The following is a 9,283-nucleotide window of genomic DNA, read 5'->3' on the forward strand; positions in this document are numbered from 1 at the left end:
AGCGACAGCGACTTTATTTTATACTATGTAATGATTTTAACTTTTTCTGTTAATATAACACGAACAATATCTTAACATAAACGTCGTTCAGTTAAATTTAAGTAAATCTAATATTAAACGTCATCCGAATTCCAAATTAGAATAGAATAGAATAGAAAATCATTTACAATGAAGCATTAAATAAACTTACATTGAAGCACTTTTGAATAGTCATCACATTTTAATCTACCGCTCATTCGGAAAGCTGTCTCATCGCAAGAAGAACGAACAAAAATCTTGCGTGTTGCTCTTTTAAATAATTTTATTGTTACATTTTTAAGTTGAAGCGTGTGAATACAAACTACCAACTAGCACTAATTAAATCAAATACTCAAATAGAGAAAATATAATACAACCAACTGGTTGAGTATCTAAATAAGAGTAAATCAGTCGTAGTGATTAGAGCAGACCAGTCCCTACAAGCAGCACTCGTTCACGAGTATGACGTATGAGATTGATGGAGATATTCAGTGGATTATATATAGCAGCAAATATTATTTATTTATTTATTTATTTCTCTCGTTCTGATTACAGTGGCACATTACATATCAACTGCTACTTAGCAACATGATTACTCACATCAAAATCACACTTAAAATATATGTGATGAATAACACTTTTTCTTCTAAAATCAATGCGCTTAATTATTATTCTCCCAAGTTTGAATTTAAAAATTAATCTGTATTATTGTAAAATATTATAATATGTATAATATTAATTTGAAAAGAAATACGAGCTGAGTTTCTTGTCAGTTCTTCTCATCTCGAAATCATTCCGAACTGACGGTAGATTTGACATATCATAAGAGTCTGTAATAGACCTACATGAATAAAGATATTTTGAATTGAATTGAATTGAAAATTAATTTGAAAAGAATACAAGCTGAGTTTCTTGTCAGTTCTTCTCATCTCGAAATCATTCCGAACTGACGGTAGATTTGACATATCATAAGAGTCTGTAATAGACCTACATGAATAAAGATATTTTGAATTTAATTGAATTGAAAATTAATTTGAAATGAATACGACCTGAGTTTCTTGTCAGTTCTCATCTCGAAATCATTCCTAACTGACGGTAAATTTGACATATCATAAGAGTCTGTAATAGACCTACATGAATAAAGATATTCTGAATTTGAATTTGAATTTGAATGTAATAGAGCCAGCCATCACTACGCTCGAATTCAAGTTGAAAATACGCAATCAGACAAAATAAAAGTTCATTTCAAATTTCGAATTCTGCTTAAAAACGTTTCGCTAATTATTGAACGCCACCCGTTTTTGTACTGGCCACCATTATGTATCACATACTTTATACATGCGCGCGCTTGTGTGCGTTATATAATGAAAAAAGGGTGTTTTTGTCTATGTGCCAAATAAAAATGAGGCCGTAATGTCCGGTCGCATGGACCGTTTATTGTGTGAGGCCGCGGACGAAAAGTTCTGTAAGACGGTTTTTTAGTTTTTTTTACGATTTATTCACTATTTTTTATTAAGACATTTTTTTTATGTTAAAAATTATTTTCGATTTATTATTGACTATATTTTAAGAATATACCATCGGAAATGGGGTTGGCAGTTGCATTGTCAATTATCAACATCAGATTAGTGATCGCAATACTTGATATGCCTATTTTTTTGTGTCATTCAGATTCAAACTTGGTACCTTTCTGTCTATGTCGATTTACAAATGGGATAGGCAGATACATTCCCAACTGTCAATATCATAGTGATCGCAATACTTGATATGCCTTTTTTTAATGTCATCCAGATTCGAACTCAGGACCTCTCTGTATAAGTCGATGTAGTAGACAACTAGGCCTTGATGCTCTAAACTTACAGCACTTGCATGAAATAGCACTTATATTGCAGAAAGTTAATCTACAGTGTAAGCATAAACCTCTTTTCCATGGTCTGGTGCTGAATTGAATGTGTTAATTAGTAGTAATTGTATTTAAATAATGCTAACAGTACGTAATATGACCGTGGTTGTTTGTTTTACCTTTACTGTGCATGTACAAAAGATGTTTTATACGAAAACTGTAAAATAAAGTGCATTATAATGCACTTTACACCCAGCTGCAAACCATGTACTTAAACAAGAAATTTAATATTATTACGATGTTTTTATATTCTTACAATTAATGCAAAAGTTTTAGAAATCTCTTCTTAAGTGGTGATCATTACTAACTAAAGACGATAAAAAGGTAATATTTTTTTTCTATAAAAATTCTATAGGTATCTCCAAGTTAAAATTAAACATTTAGATGTAACATAACGTAAATTGTAATTCAAAACACCAACATCGATGCTTTCTAACATATAATTTAATTGTGAGTTCATTTATTTAAATTTATTACTTACACCGTTTTCACAGGCGTCCGCCTGACATTCGAAATTTAAATGAAGTAGCTATCGTAATTAGTACGCACACATGCATGTAGACACACATGTGTACACACGACTATACGCACACAATAGTGGGTCGTGCAAATAAAAATATACTGATCAAAAATGTGTGAAAGAATGACGCACACTTGTGTGATCCGCCACAATTCAATAGCGCTTGTCATTGAAGGTAGCGTCCGCATAAAAATAATGACCGAGTGGAAATACGTTGGTAATAAATATCATACGTACAATATTATTATTGATAAATTATAGGTACTTTTAAGAATTATTGTTGTAGTTTTATTTTATGCTAGCTGACCCCCCAACTTCGTCTGTATCACACTTATATTACATTTATATTTCGGCCGATTTATATATATAATAATTTAGCCTATATGTTATTCTGATGTATAAGATCTGTCCATACTCACAAACTTTCGCGTTCATAATGTTAGTAAGATGTATATAGGTAAAAAGAAAACAGAGAAAAGGGTTGGAATATGGAGATATATATATTTGACGACCTCGGTGGTCTAGCGGTGTAGCACACCGCTTTACGTCCTATGGTCGCGGGTTCGATTTCTCGCACGGCACAAACATTTGTATTCATGAGTATGATTTGTATCGGTCTAGGTGTTTTCTATGCATAATATGTATGTATTTAAGAAAAAAAAATCTATGTATTTGTATCAGTTGTCTAGTACCCATAACACAAGCTTTAGCTAGCTTAATTTGAGTCTAGATGGCGCTGTGTGTATTGTCCTGAGATTATTATTATAATTTTTTTTTCTCAGCCTGACTTCATAGGTCAGTTAGCCCATCGTGACTAATTCACCAAGAATTTATCACGATGGTTTCCAGGGGGAACCGCGTGGAGGTCAACCTGACATGGTACATTGCTAGCAATAAGATCATCAGTGCACATTACTAACAATTCCTTTCCCCACTGTAGTGTTGTTATTGTGTTATAGAAAAGCAAATGTTATTAATGAAAAATAATGTACCCTGGGAAGGTACGTGACATCTGAGGTACAGTATAATTCAGTACTACTTCAGGTGGCACAATTACAAATGTAGCAAATGTAACAAATGTACAGTCTAAAAAAAATTTAAAGATACGAGTGTTTTTTACTTAACTATTTAACACAACCTAAAATTGCAATATAAAAATTATAATTAAAAAAAATGCGATTTAGTCGATAATAATAATAATAATCTCAGTGCCATCTCAATTCACACAGCGCCATCTAGACCCAAGTTAAGCTAGCTAAAGCTTGTGTTATAGATACTAGATAACTGATACATATACATAGATAATTTTTTTTGTAAATAAATACATATTATACATAGAAAACACCCAGATACAAAAAATCATACTCATGAATACAAATATTTGTGCCGTGCGAGGAATCGAACCCGCGACCATCGGTCGTAAAGTGGTGTGCTAGACCGCTAGACCATCGAGGTCGTCAAATCGAGTCAATAAAAATTATAATTTAGGTTCACTAAAAAAATTAATTAGTTTAATTTTTTTGTTATCTGTACAGCAACCTGTACGCACACAGTCATACTCACACGAACACAACAAGTGCGTGCACCAACACAATGTGCGTTAAGTCGCCGCGGCCATGTGACATATTTAGGTCAATTGTTGAAATAAACATGCATCGTCGGCTGTCTTTTTTCATTTTCAACTCGAGAGTGGGTAATATATATACTTATTTAGGTATGACTTTGACTTATTAACGGAAACTTGTTTGGTTGCGTTCTTATGAATATTCTCTAATGATGAAATAAGGTTATACAATTTTAACCGCGTATTTCACTTCATCGTTATGGTATACTGAGTTTTATTTCAAAAATAGAACACATAGTGTTGCGTATTTTACTTGATCATTATAATATACATTATTTTATTTTAAAAATAGAACACATAGTGTTGTCATGTAAATGTTCTAAAGACTGAGCAAATAATCACTATGATTTTAGTGCCATCACTGCGCTTATGAAAAAATAAAGCTTCAAATTGAATCTATACAACTACTATATAACGAAGTGCAGATGAGATGAAATTATTTACATAGATTATTAAGTTAACATAGAGGAAATAAAATAGAAACAGAATGATCACCAATATAAAGGAAAAATACTATTTCTATGTATAAATTTTGAATGAAACGAATGAAAATTACAAATTAACCTACAAATTTTATTCAACATACACAAAATATGACGGTAATTATTAAGGTCGTCGATTTTACATACACACATGAATGTCGTGTTTACAGGCACGTACGGAAAACAACTAATAAGTTTTAAAATGTCAAGGCGTCGCAATACTTGTTTTAGACACAAAGCTGTTTTTCACCATTCAAATGGGTACATAGTTGCCACTAGTAATTGCAGGCTACACACAAATGTCACTTATGTTAAGTTACATAAACCACATTTTTGTGTGTAATGCGTCTGTTCCTTATGACATTAATTATTTAAAGTATATATTTGTGTTGTATTATTAAATATGAATGTGTGTATTGTTTGTACTATTTCTATATTTTGTAGTTTTATTCTACAAATGAACTTAAAATGTGCTTAAGGCTAAAAGGCTTTCGTGGTACGTATTTACCTATTTCAAAAGTCAGGGCTAAATGTATTAATTTATACACTATATTATTATTATTATTATTATTATTCATAAATATAATAATTTCTTTACTTATTAGACATTAAGTCAATGATTTTCTCAATATAAATACTATTTAAGTAATGGTCGTTGGTTGGTCGTTTTTGATTCCGCCTACTGACTGTATAGTGACTAGTCCCGAAATCACGTGGGACTCATAACTTTATGAATTTTATATAGTAGATAATTGAGAAGTAATATTATAATTTATATACCAAACTTTAGAAAATTTCAACTTACATAAATGATGATGAAATAAAACAAATAGTTACATATTCATATAAAAATAACATTTATTACAAGATAATATTTAATAATGTTTATTGCATTTCGATTTGAAGGTGCATACATTCGTTGTGTCATAAAATTTCTCCATCTATCGAGGTTTGCATAAACAACGATATTTATTAAAACGATAAAACCAGTTCGGATACGCGGCTCTCCATATCGACGAGTTGTTTACAAAAACATTTTATACATTAATACTTTAAATGTATCCGAGTGTCGTTGTCAAATAAAATAATTATTGAATCTGCGTATTTTATCTTATGCTTTCTTACTTGAAGAAAAAGAAAAAAATATTAAACGTTACATTAAAAATATATAAAATAAATATATTATATACTTGACACAATACAAACGTGACACAATAAAATATGTTTCTATATATATTATGTATGTAATTAATAAATATTTCTCTCAGTTCTTTGGTATCCATAATAGAAATAGTTTTGAGACTAAATGGCTCTGTGTGAATACGTCAAGAGTATGTTCCTACAATTTTACATATAACTAGCTGCGGTTTCACCCGCTTGAAATTATAGCCTATATATTATTCTGATATATAAACTATATTACTGTAAAGTTTCATTCAAATTTAAACTTCCATTCAGTAGCTTTTGTGTGAAAGAATAACAAACATTCATCCACCCATCCATCCATCCATTTACACTTACTTACACAAACCTGGGGGGTCGGAGCTACAAAGCTACTAGCGGAAGACCTAGGCCTCGATGTTATTCTCGTAGGAGCAATACGCGAGAGTCTGGGCCGACGCGGACCGTCCTCTTACGGCCATACAAGTCGGTAATAACCCCAAGGCAGATATTCCCGTCTTTATCGCGATTGTTAGGGATCTATGTAATGAACATTGTGTGGTAAGGCACGTAGCAGACACCGACTTATATATCGTGTCAGCGTTTATGATATTAGTAAGATTATATCGATATATATCTATATATGTATGTCCATGTAATTCTCGTTTCCGAGCTGTTACATTACAAGCGATTGCACTGGGTGTCCACCCTACGGTATTACATGTCGCCTCATTATTAAGACAAAGGTCGCGGCAGGTTCTGCCTTCGATCGCAATCGGTATTTATGCAACCAATATCGATTCATTACTTGCATTTTTTCTGACATTTCCATTAAGTAACATTCTTAATATGCTTTTTTCTTTGCCCTTTGTGCCTAATTACAGTTTATTTATTCAATCAGTATTTTAAAGAATCAATTACTTACATCGTTATTGTTCAATTACATATTACTTATAAGAAACTAGTTGTATACTGCACCGATGCTCGGTGTTCGTATGCATTGTTTATCTACCGTGGGAGTTCTGAAAATAATTTTTAATGATCTCTCATGTAATGAAACGAATTTGGATTGATAATTCTATATATGAACGGAGAGTCATTAATCTATTGAGATTAAACAATGTTTCTCTTTATTAATAATTTGATCTTTATACATATGATTAGCTGTTAATACTTTAAAACTATATATTAAAATTTACATACTATTTACTGTGGCTAACTTTTTCTGAGTTACCCAACATGAATATACAGCCATAAGCAAGTTTTTAAAGTACCATCCATTTTTAGTTTACTACATTTCGACAAAAACAAACAGAACAAGAAAAACCTCTAGTTTAATTACAATTTGCGCCATTAATTAAATCTACCCGAATATATAAACTTCCATATTAATGTTAAAAATGGGAACTCTGTTTGTAAATTTATTTATAACTAAACGCCTAATACATCTTAATCAAACCAGGTTTTAAATGTCTCTAAAAAAGTTTTGTCTCAAAAAGCAAACGAAGTCACATATTACGAAATATTCAAATAATTGTCATTTCTAAAATTTGTCCGTATATTAAATATAATCTTACTACAGATAAGATAATATTACATAGTGTTACTAATTTTATAAACGTGAAAGTTTGTTTAATGAATGGATGTATGTTAATATTTTACGCAAAAACTACTCAACGGATTTTGATGAAACTTTACAATATAGCTATATAATATAGCTTTTACATTAGACTATCACATAGGCTATATATTTCACGCGGATAAAACCACAGGCACAGTTAGTAGTTATAATATCTAACAAAATATTGGTTTAATATTTTATTAAAAATAACAGTGGCCGTGCAACCTTAATCTGTATATTCGTTTTCAACTTATTTTAACGTCATCATGGTGAATTGAACACTATTGGGAAGGCAAAAGAAAATGAGGTACGATTTTAAATTTGGAATGTTATTTATTACATAAAATTTTTGTATTTAAAATTCAATGCAATATTTGTTCAAGCAACTACATGCTTAATACTAAAATGAAGTAAGTACAAAATAAAATTATGGACAATGAACTTTATAATTAATGATTTAAATTCGATTTCTTAATAATTTTATTATGTATGATACAAACGATGTGTGTATGAATATAATTGTGAAATGGGCTTTAAAATTATGCACGTTAAAGTTGTTTTTTCAAAATTATTTTCCTTATTTTTATTAATTACATATTTTGTTTTTAAAGTATACGGTAATAATTATAAAATATTTAATAGCCTGAGGTACGGTTGCAAATGTACAGAAATATATGTAACGTATATGTATATATAAGTAACGCAGTGAAATACATATTTTAAAAATATATATTCAAATTCAAATTAAAAAATCATTTATTCATGTAGGACATTTCAGCCGCTTATGAACGTCAAGTTTTTACAGTATAATTTTTTTTCCCTACCGTCCTACATATATATATATGTACATATATATAATATATATTATTTTGATCTTTTTAATATTATAAATGCGAAAGTTTGTGAGTATGGATGGATGATCTTAAAAGTACGCAACGGATTTTGAAGCGGTTTTTTTTAATAGATAGAGTGATTCCAGAGGAAGGTTTATATATATATATAATACATGTACACCCGGGCGACGCCGGGGCGTGTAGCTAGTAATATTCTAAACGCGAAAGTTTATGAGTATGGATGGATGTTTGTTACTCATTCACGCAAAAACCTCTGAACAGATTTTGATGAAACTTTACAGTAATATAGCTTACACATCAGACTAACATATAGGTTATAGATTTCACTCGCCGTAGAACTATAGATTTCACGTGAAACCGCGGGCACAGCTAGTGTAATAATGGAATAATGTACTCGCCTGCGCTAAAGGGACACTAGTGGAGGATGATAAGATGAACATGAGGTCAGGTTAATTACCCCATCGTGACAAATTCACCAGGAATTTATGACGTTAGTTTCCAGGGGAAACCGCGTGGAGGTCATCCTGACATGGTACTTTGCTGGCAATGGCGTCATTAGTCCACACTACAAACAAAACCCTTCTCCCCAATAACTAAAATTACATATATATAGTAAAAAATATCTTAAAAGAACACAAGTGTTTGTATAGCACGATTAGAACTAGCGACCAGTGGAAGAAAGGCTGTAGGAAAAACCGCTGCACCGCCGAGGCTTAGAATACAATTGTTTGTATAGCGCTGGGAATAGAACTTGCAACCATCAGAAAAAAGGCGGTAGGAAAAACCGTTGCACCGCCGAGGCTATCTTAAAAGAACACAACTGTTTGTATAGCGCTAGGAATAGAACTCGCGACCATCCGAAGCAAGGCGGTCTGATAAACCACTGCACCACTAAGGCTATCTTAAAAGAATACAAATGTTTGTATAGCACTGGGAATAGAACTCGCGAAGGAAGAAAGGCGGTAGGAAAAACCGCTGCACCGTTGAGATTGTCTTAATAAATGTTTAAAATTTCACAAATCATTGCATAGCACGTTACAAGTGTTTGTATAGCACGAGGAATGGAACTCGCGACCAACGGAAGCAAGCCGGTCTGATAA

The sequence above is a fragment of the Achroia grisella genome, unplaced genomic scaffold, assembly GCF_030625045.1.
Source record: "Achroia grisella isolate CSIRO2021 unplaced genomic scaffold, CSIRO_AGI_Agris_v1 utg512, whole genome shotgun sequence".
Lineage (NCBI taxonomy): Eukaryota > Metazoa > Arthropoda > Insecta > Lepidoptera > Pyralidae > Achroia > Achroia grisella.